We start from the raw sequence: 18207 nt of genomic DNA on the forward strand, positions 1-18207 counted from the left end.
ACATTTCCTGTTGCTGTAGGATTACTTTCCTGCTGTAGCAAACTGGCTCAAATTAAGATCCTACATCTGTATGGCTCGGGAATCCTGAAGCCATTGCATTTAAACCAGGGTCCATTGTACCACAAGCATCTTTCATGGAAGAGAAAGCACAAGAGAGACAATCTTCCATTCCTACTGAACGGAGCTTGATGTGCAGGTGGGAATATGAATTGTGGTAAAGCCAAAAATACTTGAAAAACATAAGGAGGTAAATATGAAATGGAAATCCTCCTGTAGGACCTTTGGCAGGTGAACAAGAGCAGACATACAGGATGCATAAAACATGAGGCCTGCTGTAACAAGCAGGTTTCCCAGGAAGGGAACAACCTTGTGTTTGCATTACACATGGAGTTAGTGCGTAAAGAGGAGGAAGCTCAAGAATAGTTCTATATGCTGATTTGTATGCCAGCAGCCTCTCTAAGAAAACAACATTGAATCATTGCATACTTTGACAACAGTATATTCATTGGCAATGAGATTGGAAACGTGGGCTGAGAGGGAATCCAATGAATCAATGTTGATAAGAATTATTTTCAAAGAAGAGAAAATTATATCATTTGAAACAGACAGACAATGTATCAGAATATGTCACCATGCAAAAAAACTTTTGTCCCTTGTGCCTGCCTGTATTGGTGGAGGAGTTTCCTGCCTTAACATCATTAGTGGTTAATGGGCCATAGTTTACAAGGATCCTTACACAGAATGACTCTGTTGGGAGCCGTCTGCTTTGGTAAGACATCTCAATCTAGCAACCAGAGGACATATTTCATGTGTCGTCAGAGAAGATGAATGAGGCCCTCCCAGAGGACATATTTAGTTCTGTGTTTGGATAAGAAAACGTGACACTAAAACAGAGGAGTAAAGGCTGTATTAAACCTCCCCCACCTACTGAAATATAGTTACTCCTTACTCCCTAAAGGTCTAACCTCTGTTCCTGATCTTTAATAGTTTAAGAGGGCTATTACTCACCTACCCCATTCTAGAGACCCTGGTGTACCTTACTTTAATGGTCCACTGAGCTAGGCTATTCTGTAAAAGAGCTGCTCCAAAACCAAAAGCATATTGTATCATCTCTTAGCAATTCAAGATCTTCAGGGCACATAAAACCGCCCACCTCTGCACTTGGTCTAGAAATCTTGATCTTCACACAGCGCCTCAGTCAATCTTCTATCCCTCTCGGAGACACCAGCCGGTTGGCTGGCTGTCCTTTGTCTCCATGGTCACGACTTCAACACCAGGAGCCACTCACTACTAAATGCAATGAGCTAACCATCACCATCAGATTTCTCTTGAACCATCCCCACTACTGATAGATATGAGTAGGTACAGATAGGCTTTTTAGCCTGGAATAATAAACCATTCTCTACTTGAGAGTTATGCTGCATCAAGTATGTGGCTGTTAGTACTAAAAAAAACTTGAACTAATCTGTGAGTCATGATGTGGACATTTGGCCACAACAAGACAACAAATCCGTTTGGAAATATGCAACAACAAAGGGCTTAATATACGGGATAAACAGCAAGAAAGTCGATAAGATAACAATGTAATTAATTATTCCAAAGTAAAGCACATCTCCTATTGGGCCTGGCATCTTCAATGAAGTGTAAATTGATAATAAATTAGGTGTCCAAAGGGAGCCGGACCAAAACCCTAGCTGTCGTTCGCCAGTGATGAAAGACTTAATTATTTAAACCTATTTCCTTCTAGTGAGCTGAGAGGATGCCAGGGGGTCAGTGGAGCTCCTCTCTACACCACACACGAAACCGGAACAGAGCAGCAGCTTGCTCACAATAAAAGAGAGCAGAGAGAAACAGGAAATAACCTACCCTGAAGCTAAGATAACGCTAGCTAGCACGTTAAAACTGAGGCAGTGCACTAAAGCAGAACAGCCTTTTGCTCTGGCTGAAGCTACTGTATTTGCTTAACTTAAAAGGCCCTACCACGGCTAAAATACAGCTAGTAAATGTAGACTCGAGCACTGGGCTAGGCAACAGTCAACAGCTGAAATTGTGTGGGTCAATTTCCAATCAAATCATTGCTAATGCTAAGGAGCAGTTGCTAAATGTGATACAACACTGTCAATTTCCACCCTAAAACCATTGTGCTAATAGTAATGGAGGAATATATGCCGAAGTTAAAGACAACAACAAGTTCAGACAGTTCTGTGCCATTAGGGTATGTCACCGTGGCTTAAAACGATTCCAGTTTAGTGCTAATGCTACCAGGGCTATTAATCCACCCAAGAAAGTTTATGAGTTGGAAAAACAATGTATGTTAAAAGAGAATACTAGAGACATAGGCCCAACTTTATGTCATGCAGTATAGGCCCAACTTTATGTCATGCAGTATAGGCCCAACTTTATGTCATGCAGTATAGGCCCAACTTTATGTCATGCAGTATAAGGTGTGAGACAATCAATAAAAGTCACAAGTCAATGAAAACAGATACAATGGAGTAGGCCCTATAACTCAATATAAGGCTTGTTTGTACAGTACAGTTGTCTGGCTGGCTGTCCAAAAGCCTTGTTTGTTTAATCACAGTACATGAGACCCTACATACCTTTCGGTGTATAAATTTGTACAGTAAGCTGCATCGATCTTTGTGCACAGTGTCTCCCTCTGTTCAAACAATGGAGTAAGGAGGGAATATGATGTTTCCGTTTCAGTCGACTCTCTCTGACTCCTCTGTTTACAGTTCACTGGAGCACAGATTGTCAGTTACTCTGCCAAGGACAAGAGTCAAGATCCCATTACAAAATGGCATGAGTGGCTTGGGGAGTCTGTCAGTAAAAGCTAACTGTTGTCATATATCCTACTAGCAAGAAAACCCTTCCACAGAAAACCCACAACTGTGCTGAATAGGGACACTTCAATTTAGCCTTTGGCTACACTTGGATAAGCTAGGTGAATGTGCATATAAATCGGTCATTTAGATCCACTTCAAACAGATCTCCATTTGACAATGTGGGGTATATATCCACCAAAGAGAGAAATGCATGTGATAAAGGAGTGACATTTAATTCAGCGGAGGCTTTATAAACGTTTATCAGGAGACAGTGTTGCCGGGGAGAAGTCAGCCAGTAATGGAGTAAGAAGATGGATGACAGTAGGACTAAAAACACCAAACAGATAAATAGTGCACTGTGTAGACAGGTCTCTACTCTCCCACTCAAATCATATCTTCCTGACTAAACTGTGGTTTGATGAAATCCCACAGATTCTGTATGTGGTTGGACAACTCAATTTACTTCCACGAGAGTATAGTTTGCCTCAACAATATAGTATTGTTTGGCTGTCCAATACAGTCGTCTGGCGGGTGCTTACATGAACTAGCTAATCAGGAAGATTATCCATAATGCTGGATGGAGTTTACAGTAAAGTATTATTTGAGGACAGAAGAGTGAATGAGATTGGCTCTTCATGGATGTTTTGATCTACAGAGTTTTTTGTGACAGGGTACAAACAGCAGGGCTTTAGCATTGTGTCAAGATTACATCTATACAGTTGAAGTCGGAAGTTTACATACACTTGGAGTCATTAAAACTCGTTTTTCAACCACTCCATACATTTCTTGTTAACAAACTATAGTTTTGACAAGTCGGTTAGGACATCTACTTTGTGCATGACACAAGTCATTTTCCCCAAAATTGTTTACAGACAGATTATTTCACTTGTAACTGAATCACTATTCCAGTGGGTCAGAGGTTTACATGCACTAAATTCACTGTGCATTTAAACAGCTTGGAAAATGCAAGAACATTTTGTCATGGCTTTAGAAGCTTCTGATAGGCTAATTGACATCATTTGAGTCAATTGGAGGTGTACCTGTGTATGTATTTCAAGGCCTACCTTCAAACTCAGTGCCTCTTTGCTTGACATCATGGGAAAATCAAAAGAAACCAGCCAATCCCTCAGAAAAAAAAATTGTAGACCTCCACAAGTCTGGCTCATCCTTGGGAGCAATTTCCAAACTCCTGAAGGTACCACATTCATCTGTACAAACAATAGTACGCAAGTATAAACACCATGGGACCCGAGAAGAATGTACTTTGGTGCGAAAAATGTAAATCAATCCCAGAACAATAGCAAAAGACCTTGTGAAGATGCTGGAGGAAACAGGAACAAAAGTATCTATATCCACAGTAAAACGAGTCCTATATCGACATAAACTGAAAGGCCGCTCAGCAAGAAAGAAGCCACTGCTCCGAAACCGCCATAAAAAAGCCAGACTACGGTTTGCAACTGCACATGGGGACAAAGATCGTACTTTTGGAGAAATGTCCTCTGGTCTGATGAAACAAAATAGAACTGTTTGGCCATAATGACCATCGTTATGTTTGGAGGAAAAAGGGGAAGGTTTGCAAGCCGAAGAACACCATTCAAACCGTGAAGCATGGGGTTGGCAAGCATCATGTTGTAGGGGTGCTTTGCTGCAGAGGGTGTGGTGCACTTCACAAAATAGATAGCATCATGAGGTAGGAAAATTATGTGGATATATTGAAGCAACATCTCAAGAAATCTGTCAGGAAGTTAAAGCTTGGTCGCAAATGGGTCTTCCAAATGGACAATAACCCCAAGCATACTTCCAAAGTTGTGGCAAAATGGCCTAAGGACACAAAGTCAAGGTATTGGAGTGGCCATCACAAAGCCCTGACATCAATCCTATAGAAAATGTGTGGCAGAACATTTGTGTGTGGGCGTGTGTGAGCAAGAGGCTTACAAACTGATTCAGTTACACCAGCTCTGTCAGGAGAATGCACCCAACTTATTGTGGGAAGCTTGTGGAAGACTACCCAAAATATTTGACCCAGGTTAAACAAATTAAAGGCAATGCTGCCAAATACTAATTGAGTGTATGTAAACTTCTGACCCACTGGGAATGTGATGAAAGAAACAAAAGCTGAAATAAATCAGTCTCTCTACTATTATTCTGACATTTCACATTCTTAAAATAAAGTGGTGTTCCTAACTGACCTAAGACAAGGAATTTTTACAAGGATTAAATGTCAGGAATTGTGAAAAACGAAGTTTAAATGTATTTGGCTATGGTGTATGTAAACTTCTAACTCCAAACGTACCTCCACTTCTAATCACACACTCTCTCTCTCTCTCCCTCTCTCTCTCTCTCTCTCTCTCTCTCTCTCTCACCCTCTCTCTCACCCTCTCTCTCTCTCTCACCCTCTCTCTCTCTCTTTCTCACCCTCTCTCTCTCTCACCCTCTCTCTCTCCCTCTCTCTCTCTCTCTCCCTCTCTCTCACTCTCTCACTCTCTCTCACCCTCTCTCTCTCTCTCTCCCTCTCACCCTCTCTCTCTCTCACCCTCTCTCTCTCTCTCTCTCTCACCCTCTCTCTCTCTCTCCCTCTCTCTCCCTCTCTCTCTCTCTCTCCCTCTCTCTCTCTCTCTCACCTCCATATTGGCGCTCTGCCACCTCATCCAACTACAGATGTCTATAATAACACCCCCCCCCCCCCCCCCCACACACACACACTGTCATCACTCTAAATCACTTTTGGAAGCAGACCGCCTTCATAAAAGGACATGTTTGTCTCAATGATTATAGACTGGACCTATAGGTTGTTAATTCCCAAGCATAATACGGTGCAAACAGTGCCATCTGCACATTATAGAACAGGTCTTTTCCGATGATGACACTTCAGATGATAGATGCCTTTTATTAATAAGATAAGAAGTGTCCTTAGTTACAACCCAAAACAGATCAGGTCACCACCGATGACAAAGCCACTATCAACTCTCATTGGCTGTGTTTACACAGGCAGCCCAATTCTGATATTTTTGTTCCTAATATTTGGTCTTTTGACCTGATCTTTTCACATCAGATCTTTTTCAGAGCCAAATATAACAATAATGTGCAATTGAAAACCCACGTGTTCTTACATCGGTTCAAAATACCGCCTTCAACAAGGCAAAAGGAAGTGTCCTTTCCAGCTGTGGATTAAGAAGTACAGCTGTCGGTTGGCATGATCACATATCTTCCCTTCAGCTATGCTATTCTGGTGAGAAGACATGCTAAATGTCACAGCATATTAACTAGAACTTCCGAAAGGTATGAATGAAATTAGCAGAACATAATAAAAACATTTATCAGAATTGGCCTGCCGGTGTAAATGCGGCGGCCATTGAGGCTGACTCAGAGGTAACATAATAGAACATTTAATGGAAAAGCTCATCAACACCAAGTTACAGTACAATACTGTACAATAGAGGCTGTTCAGCAGGAGCAGCAAACAGAGAGTAGACAATATCTATTTATTTAGCTGTCCAGCTCCAATGCCATGTTTGGATGTGTGTAAACACACTCCTTTCATGGCTCATACAGTAGCTCCACTCAACCAGACAGTATGCATGGTTCTGCAGAGAAAGAGAGAGAGAGGTCCCCTCTGGAAAGGGCGCAGCCCAACATGGGTCACGTCATCACTGTCATCATTCCCTGGGTGGAACCTCTCAGTGTGCGTAGTCAACCTGGGCTCACTACAGCAGTCAGCAACACCATGTCATCCCAGCATCCATTTTAGTTCCCCACACTGCTATATGGATATTCCAAGAAAAAACAGCTGTGGATGCATTCCCAGTGCCTATTATGACAAATGTCATTATAAGCATCTGTGGAAGTTGCCCTTGCTACAGAATTGTTGAATATACACAATATTGTACTATTTGAGAGGGCTTCTACATGTCGGTTTTGAGAGGCAACAAGGGAATGAAATGGGTGATATATGCAGAGGGAGATAACTCAATGAGCTTGTATACCCTTCAACGATGTAACAGTCCATAGGTTTTAACAGTACAGTACTTGAATTGGATGTTGGTGGTATCCATGTCAAGGGTAACTACTTTGTACCACTCCTGTCCACCTTTAAACGGGGGCTCTGATTCTCTAATAGAAGCTATTGGCATTTGATTATACCTACTGTAATGCCTGAGTGGTAATGCCTACGTATGAAAAAATAGATATGTAGAGGGTTTTTACAATTTTCATGGTCGTTTCATGACTCATAACAACAATGTTGTAGTCAATCTACTGTTTCAAACGTAGCAGCAGGTGTAGATGCTAACACAATGATGCCCGGCTTTGAACTGAAATATGAGAAAATTGTGACTATGTGTGCTGGATGTGACAATTGTGAAAGGTTGGAGAGGAAAGTATAAAATGTCCTTGCTGGTGAAAGGGAATCTTACGAACAGGAAATTGCACACTGCAGTGAAACACCAGAGAGGAGAAGGTGATTTCTCTAACAGAACCCAAAAATATACTGCAGGGATTATGGGAGGAGAAGATTATGATGCTGGGGACTGGGGTACTCTCGATGCAGATATCCTCACCACTGCATTCTGTAGAAACTATGGCAAGCTCTCCATTCTCAGTGTTATGCATTGGCTTAATACCATTTGTTGCTGTTACAAATTTAGCCCATGTGAAGCGTTTGAAATTGCTACTATACAGCGACAAGGTTTGCTCGTTTTCCTACTGCGTGCACTGAGGCTATTTGTTTTGCTACCGCTTTACAGTTTGGTTTACAACATTGCATTCCTCTGGGGTAGATACCCCTTATGGCAGATTAAAAGCAAATGTGCTGTCAGTGGAAGACGGATGGTAAATGTGCTTTGAGAACTCCGTCGAGACACAAAAAAAAGGCATTGATTATCTCGCAGTTGTACAGTCAATCTATAAGAGAGTAGAAATGTAAAACACGTAAGTATGTATTTGACCGATGGCCTGTGTTTCTGGGTTGCTAGGCGGTGATGGAAGTGGACTGTCTAAATTTAGCAACACCTGCACTGATCAAGTGATCTCAGCGATATGTATTGGATATTGCTGGATGAGAATGAGTTGAATGTCTGTGTTGCTGGTCCACAGGCTATTTCAGACTGTTTTAGGGTGTGTTATGGTAATGCAGTAAGCCACAGTGCTCACAGCCACCGCGGAGTCAAGTTGTAACTTGTGACAAGGCTCATCTTTGAGGACAGCCCAGAGCACACCCTAATCAGCAGAGGTAGCAGGCAGAAAATAAGAACACCAAAATGTCCAGCTCCCTTCCCTGTCGTCTGGCTAACTGTGGAGGCTGGAGCTGCTGTCGCATATCCATGATACTCTCCCTCTTCAATGGATAACCTCCATTATATTGTTATTGTACAATTAGCCCAACTCTCCCTTAGTATAGCCACCCAGAGCTTGATCCAGAGCCCCTTGTGTCTCAATACTTTACAGTTTGTCAAGCTTGCGGGTACTTGATGTACCTTATTGTACTTCTGTGCCACATCACTGCTCAAGGAGCCCAAACAGCCACTGTATTTAATGAATACTGCCTTTAATGCCACTTTACAAATGGCTCATCTGGCCTCAACGGGTTGTTGAACAAGCACAAGCAACATAGGGAGTAATATCAAAACTTCAATGAAGATTATGCATTGAAGAGGAATGTATCATCATGGGCATGACTGTAACTGTCGCCAACCTGAACTGCCATGCCATTCTCAATGTATTCTGTTTGACTCTGTACTCTACAGTTCACACACCTTTCAGAAGTAATCTCTCAAGGTTACACTACAGTGAGTATTGCAGCATCAGAAGAGTAGTGAATCAGCCAGGAGACTCACGGAGGAATTACTGCAAGGTTAGAGAAAAACATACATTTATAAACTCAACCAAAAAAGAAACGTCCCTTTTTCAGGACCATGTGTTTCAAAGATAATTCTTAAAAATCCAAATAATTTCACAGATCTTCATTGTAAAGGGTTTAAACACTGTTTCCCATGCTTGTTCAATGAAACATATACAATTAATGAACATGCACCTTTGGAACAGTTGTTAAGACAGTAACAGCTTACAGACGGTAGGCAATTAAGGTCACAGTTATGAAAACTTAGGACACTAAAGAGGCCTTTCTACTGACTCTGAAAAACACCAAAAGAAAGATGCCCAGGATCCCTGCTCATCTGCGTGAACGTGCCTAATAGGCTAATTGTCGGAGTAGAGGACCTTGTGCATTTCAGGTAAAATAACAACCTAATGTTTATATCCCAGGACAAATTAGCTAGCAACAGCAAGCTAGCTAAATAGGACAAATTAGCTAGCAAGTGCAAGCTAACTAGCTACAGTGCCTTGCGAAAGTATTCGGCCCCCTTTGAACTTTGCGACCTTTTGCCACATTTCAGGCTTCAAACATAAAGATATAAAACTGTATTTTTTTTGTGAAGAATCAACAACAAGTGGGACACAATCATGAAGTGGAACGACATTTATTGGATATTTCAAACTTTTTTAACAAATCAAAAACTGAAAAATTGGGCGTGCAAAATTATTCAGCCCCCTTAAGTTAATACTTTGTAGCGCCACCTTTTGCTGCGATTACAGCTGTAAGTCGCTTGGGGTATGTCTCTATCAGTTTTGCACATCGAGAGACTGAACATTTTTCCCCTTCCTCCTTGCAAAACAGCTCGAGCTCAGTGAGGTTGGATGGAGAGCATTTGTGAACAGCAGTTTTCAGTTCTTTCCACAGATTCTCGATTGGATTCAGGTCTGGACTTTGACTTGGCCATTCTAACACCTGGATATGTTTATTTTTGAACCATTCCATTGTAGATTTTGCTTTATGTTTTGGATCATTGTCTTGTTGGAAGACAAATCTCCGTCCCAGTCTCAGGTCTTTTGCAGACTCCATCAGGTTTTCTTCCAGAATGGTCCTGTATTTGGCTCCATCCATCTTCCCATCAATTTTAACCATCTTCCCTGTCCCTGCTGAAGAAAAGCAGGCCCAAACCATGATGCTGACACCACCATGTTTGACAGTGGGGATGGTGTGTTCAGCTGTGTTGCTTTTACGCCAAACATAACGTTTTGCATTGTTGCCAAAAAGTTCAATTTTGGTTTCATCTGACCAGAGCACCTTCTTCCACATGTTTGGTGTGTCTCCCAGGTGGCTTGTGGCAAACTTTAAACAACACTTTTTATGGATATCTTTAAGAAATGGCTTTCTTCTTGCCACTCTTCCATAAAGGCCAGATTTGTGCAATATACGACTGATTGTTGTCCTATGGACAGAGTCTCCCACCTCAGCTGTAGATCTCTGCAGTTCATCCAGAGTGATCATGGGCCTCTTGGCTGCATTACTGATCAGTCTTCTCCTTGTATGAGCTGAAAGTTTAGAGGGACGGCCAGGTCTTGGTAGATTTGCAGTGGTCTGATACTCCTTCCATCTCAATATTATCGCTTGCACAGTGCTCCTTGGGATGTTTAAAGCTTGGGAAATCTTTTTGTATCCAAATCCGGCTTTAAACTTCTTCACAACAGTATCTCGGACCTGCCTGGTGTGTTCCTTGTTCTTCATGATGCTCTCTGCGCTTTTAACGGACCTCTGAGACTATCACAGTGCAGGTGCATTTATACGGAGACTTGATTACACACAGGTGGATTGTATTTATCATCATTAGTCATTTAGGTCAACATTGGATCATTCAGAGATCCTCACTGAACTTCTGGAGAGAGTTTGCTGCACTGAAAGTAAAGGGGCTGAATAATTTTGCACGCCCAATCTTTCAGTTTTTGATTTGTTAAAAAAGTTTGAAATATCCAATAAATGTCGTTCCACTTCACGATTGTGTCCCACTTGTTGTTGATTCTTCACAAAAAAAATACAGTTTTATATCTTTATGTTTGAAGCCTGAAATGTGGCAAAAGGTTGCAAAGTTCAAGGGGGCCGAATACTTTCTCAAGGCACTGTAAATTGCCATAAATGTTTAATGCTTTTCGACCTGTCCCCAAATGAATTTTTTATATATATATATATTTTAACCTTCATGTCGTGATCGCGTTTGGTGTAGGGGGACAACATAAATTTATGCACGATGGGGCACGATGGCGCACGCACGCAGCCGGTATGGGTTCCGTGTTAAGCATGCTGCAAGGAGGCATGAGGACTGCAGATGTGGCCTGGGCAAAAAATTGCAATGTCCGTACTGTGAGACCCCTAAGACAGCGCTACAGGGAGACAGGACGGACAGCTGATCGTGTAACAACACCTGCACAGGATCGGTACATCTAAACATCACACCTGTGGGACAGGTACAGGATGGCTGCCGAGTTACACCAGGAACACACAATCCCTCCATCAGTGCTGAGACTGTAATAGGCAGAGAGAGGCTGGACTAAGGGCTTGTAGGCCTTTTGTAAGGCAGATCCTCACCAGACATCACCAGCAACAACGTCGCCGATGGGCACAAACCCACCGTCGCTGGACAAGACTGGAAAAAAGTGCTCTTCACTGATGAGTCACAGTTTTGTCACACCAGGGGTGATGGTTGGGTGATGGTCGGATTTGCGTTTATCGTCGAAGGAATGAGCGTTACACCGAGGCCTGTGCTCTGGAGCGGGATCGATTTGGAGTTGGAGTGTCCGTCATGGTCTGGGGCGGTGTGTCACAGCATCATCGGACTGAGCTTATTATCATTGCAGGCAATCTCAACACTGTGCGTTACAGGAGAGACATCCTCCTCCCTCATGTGGTACCCTTCCTGCAGGCTCATCCTGACATGACCCTCCAGCATGACAATGCCACCAGCCATACTGCTTGTTCTGTGCGTGATTTCCTGCAAGACAGGAATGTCAGTATTCTACCCTATGGCCAGAAAAGAGCCCGGATCTCAATCCCATTGAGCACGTCTGGGACCTGTTGGATCGGAGGGTGAGGGCTAGGGCCATTCCCCCCAGAAATGTCCGGGAACTTGCAGGTGCCTTGGTGGAAGAGTGGGGTAACATCTCACAGCAAGAACTGGCAAATCTGATGCAGTCCATGAGGAGGAGATGCACTGTAGTACTTAATGTAGCTGGTGGCCACACCAGATACTGACTGTTACTTTTGATTTTGACCCCCCTTTGTTCAGGGACACATTATTATATTTCTGTTAGTCACATATCTGTGGTACTTGTTCAGTTTATGTCTCAGTTGTTGAATCTTGTTATGTTCATACAAATGAACACATGTTACGTTTGCTGAAAATAAACGCAGTTGACAGTGAGAGGACGTTTCTTTATTTGCTGAGTTTATATCTGAGTCACCAACAGCCTTTGCAAGCTACAGCAGGACTTGATTGACATCAAGCATAACAAATGAAAGGGAGGGTAGTGATTGTGAATAAAGGATTGTAAAAGAGATAGGTAGGTGTCAATTGTTGTAAAATAATTTTACAATCAGATCGAATATTTTTCCCAGAATGGCTTTTCTATCAGGCCAATAAGTCAATCAGTACCCGTAGCCTATCCACGCATAGACGTTACCTTCAAAAATCGACCATATGGGGTTGTGTCATGTTTTTTAATGGCAAGGTCATTGTAGCAGAACTAACGCCACACTGCAATGACATACAAAAAAAATACAAAAAATTCGTCAATTCGTTTAGTCCTAAACCAGACTCGTTCATCTTCAGGTTCACAGAGCGCAAGGTCATTTATCGCGTTCTACGCGTAATGAATAGGTCGCAGCCGTTTATGCCGCTTCTTTTAAAATCCAAAATAAACAGTCTACATATAGCCTATGTTAAAAACATTCACTGATGCTCAACATTGTGTGCAGCCTATACCTTATAGTTCAGGTGAATATATCCAACCATCAAAACAAATGCAAGCAGTCCAGACTGGTGAAGGGGCGAGGCGAAGGTGAGAGTCACTATGTAAATCAACGCCACTTAACCATAAACTAAACTATGGAAGAGTCTTCACCACTATACGTACACCAACTGTAGCCTATATTTAGTCAGGTTATGTCATGCTTGAGTAGAACTCAGTTTTCAATAGTAATAATGGCTAAGATGTGATAGCGCAGGGATGGAGCTGGGATGCAGGTTTACATTATTACGCACGAGACCACGGGCCAAATTTGGTGGCTTTCGAAATGCTATTCGTTCTTTGGAGATATGTTGTTTTTGTTGTAGAAACAGATGTATATCACTTGTATTTTACTCACAAACGTCGACTTCTCCTCTGGCTCTTTCACTAACAGGCTATTAAGGGATGGGGTGGGGGTCATTTTCTATCGGTTGTGCGTTCTTGCTATCGCTCAAAATAACATCGGGAGCTCGGCGTGGACAGCCGTGGGAAACTATTGACTAGGCTATTTAACACAATTATTGCAATACTAGCCTAAATGCTCTTGATAAATATCGAGTATGATGAAATAAGCGTGAAATAAATGTAACCAAGACTTATAATCATCCTTACCTTTGGTAGAAAAGGTTCGCGTTTTTCCACTTGACCTTATTAATTAACTGTATTTGTTTCTTAAGGTTGTCACCGTGTCCAAAAAAATATAAAGGTGTTAAATCCGGTCTATGAAAATTGTTCTGTGGTCACCTACCCAGTTTAGAATACAACCTAACCCTGTTATGTGCACAAGGCTGACGTGGTACGACAGCGCTACCCTACCACACAGCATCCTTCTTGGAGCATCCCCCTCCTCTCGAGCATCCATCCCTCTCCTCTCGCGTACCCCATTCTCTTCAGAGAGGGGGTTCCTCTTTTGCTCCAGTGTGGACGTTAGAATGTCAATGGAGCCGTATGCTGTTTGTGACGTGGCATTCATTAATTCTTCAAACCACGGAAGCATTTGAAGACATATTATGATATAAGGTTTTTTTCGTTTTTATAGACGCTATAGATTTCTTACCAAACTGATATGGATTCGACTTAGATTTTCGCCATACTCACCAAATTGTTGAGGCAATGATCTGTGCACGAGATGTCTCTGTCTACACGTGCTGCAGCTCGTGGCAATAATTGACCATGAAAAATGATACTGTTTGATATTGATTTGGATGACTCAAGTGGTGTTTTTAATTAAAGCAGCACTGGCTTGAATTTTAATGTGTAAATCTTGTGTAGAACTGTACTTTCAGGTATTTATTTTGGGTGTCATCTTGAATACTCATTAGGCTATCAGTATCGACTTTAAATTAACACATGTGCAATAAAAGACTGATAAATAATTTGGGAGAAGTGAAAGGTGTAACATATTTTCAGGAAAGTTATTGCTGTAAATTAATCTGTTAAACTGAGATGGAGAAACCTTACCACTGTCTGTGCAAACCATAAATTGTAACACCAAAATAGACTAACATACACTACCAAACTGTACACTGCACCATACGTCTAACCCTGATAGGCCTGAAAATAAAAGAGAGCCGCACACTCTTGGAGCTCAGATGCAAAAATGTAATACCAACGTTTCGACAGCCAAGCTGTCTTCATCAGGGTATAATCGATAATCGATAATAACCCTGATAGGCCTACCTATTGCCATGCCAACTGCAAACCCTCTCCATCATGATCTCATCAGACCAGATGAGTCCCTGGCCTTTAGCTTCAGGCCTTACTATAGTCGCCAACCACAGTCTATTTCAGAGATGGCCAGTTGCCATTTGAACAGGTCCTACAGGCTGGTATCTATTGACCACAACAGTCCTACTCCTATCTTTTCCCCAATCTCTGCCCTGATTCCACATTAAATTAGCCTGTACCCTTTAATTCACAAAAAGTGAGAAGAGTGATAGATTGAAGCTGCCAGAGTGACAGGTCACATGACCATGATGTTGATGGGAACAGGACATCAGGACATCCCATAGTACTCCTAACCTCTGGTGCACTGCACTCAGTCCCAGTTGGATGCTCAGTGCATGACTGGCATTATGTTAGAATAGCTATATGGCTTCTCTTACACTCTTCCACCCACCCTGGCTGACATATGTGAGGAGTACAGTGCAACGCATCACTATCTTCCAATCATTTCCAGCACGGTTTGTTGGTGAGAGATCTGATTGGTCGGGGTCAAAAGTCGACAGAATTAAGCTGCCTTGTTATTTAATCAGCATTAATGTGAGAGATCTGCATTAGAGCTCCAAGTGACTTCTCACTCATAGCACGGTCCAACTTGGAAAGCATACTTGAAACGCATACAATTAGGGTCAGAACAGAAGTCAGGAAATGGAACTCTCAGGGTGCTGTGATACCATCCAAGAATTCATTAGGGAGGCCATGCTGGTTTTAATGAAACACATTAAAAGATGTTTGGGGAAGTTGTGGTGCCTATTGCTACAGTAAACAAAACATGTTTCTATAAGGTCTTTATATGATTTTCATGTTGTGAAATTGCATGTTAACAATACTGTATTGAAAAGTGACCAAAATCTTATTTCCGTTACTATCTATAATACTTTAACTAAATTCATATTGATATAATACTATAATCACTGTATCACTGCAACCACACACAACCCTGAGTAAAATGATAATCCTATATTGCAGTAGGTGCTTATAATGCCATACTGTATCTCACCTAGACATCATTTCCACAGATGGTCCAGACTCCAGTGGAGGGAGGAGGAGCAACACCTATCCATGCATCACCCTCAGAGGAACCAGAGGAACAGCTGCACAAATTGCCCCTAAACCAGTCAGCAGATGGCTGGTGTGAGATCCACATAACTGACAGAAAAGATTACAATCTTAACAAACAAATGTGCAAATGTGCTTGCCCAGGCTAGGTAGCATTTCATGTGGCCTACAATAGAATGATCTTCATTGCTATTTGCATCAATTTGACTAGTATTTGGCTGTTATTACATTTAATTAAGAAAAATATAGGACTGCATCATATCTTTGTACAATAACAAAAGTGAGCCTAGCCAGTGCTGGTTTACCAAGAACACCTAATTTAATTACAAAGAGATCCAATTTCCTGAGCACAATAGTGGCATCATGGGCCAATATTACTATGCATTTCCTTCCCTGCCCTATAATTTCATACTTTATGATAAACATATAAAACAAATAATAGAACACTTGCATTGGAACCACTCTTTTTTTTTTCAAACATGAAGTTAAAACCATTGACCATAGCTGACGTTAAAACTCAGTGGGACAGTAAGTCTTGTCAAAGAATACTCAGGTATGTATCACCACCCTGTGGCTACCTTGTGAAGTTATGCCTTCACGTAGCGATTGCCGCATCCTAATGACCTGATATTCCACTTGAACACATGCACATGGCCCATAAAGAGAAAAACCCTATGCGCGTTTGAAGTCAGCATTAAATTAACGTATTGCTATATGTCGAAACGCCAAGCGTAACCTATAGACTTTCCATGTATGATAATAAATAACGTTAACGTCAATATCAACGGTTTTCATCGTTTTGGTCAAATCCAGTCTACGTCGTGTGCGCTTTTAATCTATCCTGATTACTCCAGCTGCTCTACTTCGTATTCAGTTTCTGTTCGCGTGCCGTGAATACCTGGTGTCAATGTAACCTACTCTAGTTAGAGGAACATTCGAAAGCAATTGCCATTGTAACGTTATTCATTTTCTCTCACTGGAACTGGTACAACGATACTGCTTTGTTATGCATTTTGGATTTGCCTAATTTCCATATTTAGATAGGGTGGTTTTAAAGACAACAGAGAGTGTAACATATGAAATAAGACCGACGCATAGAGGATGTGCCCCAGAAACCAGGTCGATGAAATATTGGCACTACCATGAGAGGAAGCGGTATGGACCTTTTATGGAGAATCTTAGCGGCTCTGAGCTTCGATTGTTTTAAAGGTTCGGCGTCTTCACAGAGGTGAGTGTGAGAAAATTCCATCAAATTTTCCCACGGGCAATGACCATAATTGTTTCATATCCCACAGTTTTTATGCCATTCTATATTACACTGAACAAAAATGTAAAGGCAACATGCAACAATTTCAACGATTTTACTGTTTTACAAGTCATGTAAGGATATCAGTCAATTGAAATCAATTATTTATGTCCTAATCTATGGATTACACGACTGGGAATACAGATATCTTTAAAAAAGGTAGGGGTGTGGATAAGAACCAGTCAGTATCTGGTGTGATCCACACATCTCTGTCACATAAAGTTGATCAGGCTGTTGATTGTGAAATGTTGTCCCACTCCTCTTCAATGGCTGTGCGAAGTTGCTGGATACTGGTGTGAACTGGAACACGCTGTCATACGTCGATCCAGAGCATCCCAAACATGCTCAATGGGTGTCATGTTTGGTGAGTATGCTGGGCCATGGAAAAACTGGGACATTTTCAGCTTCCAGGAATTGTGTACAGATCAGAGTGCTACACATTATCATGGTGAAACATGAGGTGATGGTGACGGATGAATGGTACGACAATGGGCCTCAGGATCTAGTCACGGTATCTTTGTGTAATTCAAATTGCCATCGATCAAATTCAATTGCGTTCGTTGTCCGTAGCTTATGCCTGCCCATACCATAGCCCTTCCGCCACCATGGAGCACTCTGTTCCCAACATTGATATCAGCAAACTGCTTGCCCACACAATGCCATACAATGCCATCTTCCCGGTACACTTGAAACCCGGGATTAATCCGTGAAGAGCACCCTTCTCCAGCGTGCCAGTGGCCATTGACGGTGAGTATTTGCCCACTAAAGTCGCTTACGATCTGACTGCTGTTTGATATCAAGACCCTGGTGAGGACGACGAGCATGTAGAGGATCTTCCCTGAGACCGTTTCTGACAGTTTGTGGATAAATTCTTCAGTTGTGCAAACCCACAGTTTCATCAGCTTTCTGGGTGACTAGTCTCAGACGATCCCGCAGGTGAATAAGCTGGATGTGAAGGTCCTGGGCTGGCGTGGTTACAAGTGGTCTGCGATTGTGAAGCCGGTTGGACGTAATGCCAAATTCTAAAACGAAGTTGGATGCGGCTTATGGTAGAGAAATTAACATTCAGTTCTCTGGAACAGCTCTGGTGGACATTCCTGCAGTCAGCATGCCAATTGCATGCTCCCTCAACTTGAGACATTTGTGGCATTGAGTTGTGTGACAAAACGGCACATTTTAGTGGCCTTTTGTCTCCAGCACAAGGTGCACCTGTGTAATGATCATGCTGTTTAATTGGCTCCTTGATATGCCACACCTGTCAGGTGGATGGATTATCTTGGCAAAGGATAAATGCTCACTAACAGGGATCTAAACAAAGTTGTGCACAAAATTGGAGACAAATAAACTTTTTGTGCATATGGAATATTTCTGGGATCTTTTATTTCAGCTCATGAAACATGGGACCAACACTTTACATGTTACGTTTTACATTTTGTTCAGTATATTATGGAGTCAGAGCCG

The 18207-nt window shown here is 42.0% G+C and overlaps 1 protein-coding gene across 1 annotated transcript in view; it reads right to left on the minus strand.

The window, feature by feature from the left end:
* The window catches only part of LOC139380594 (synaptic vesicle glycoprotein 2A-like), a 49779-nt gene extending 36292 nt beyond the window's left edge, over positions 1-13487 (minus strand). The window contains exon 1 of the mRNA XM_071123419.1: positions 13272-13487. The gene's annotated coding sequence lies outside the window, so the exon portion shown is untranslated. The remainder of the gene's footprint in view (positions 1-13271) is intronic.
* Positions 13488-18207: the final 4720 nt, after the last annotated feature.

This window comes from Oncorhynchus clarkii, chromosome 2 (genome assembly GCF_045791955.1).
Source record: "Oncorhynchus clarkii lewisi isolate Uvic-CL-2024 chromosome 2, UVic_Ocla_1.0, whole genome shotgun sequence".
In the NCBI taxonomy this organism is placed as follows: Eukaryota; Metazoa; Chordata; class Actinopteri; order Salmoniformes; family Salmonidae; genus Oncorhynchus; species Oncorhynchus clarkii.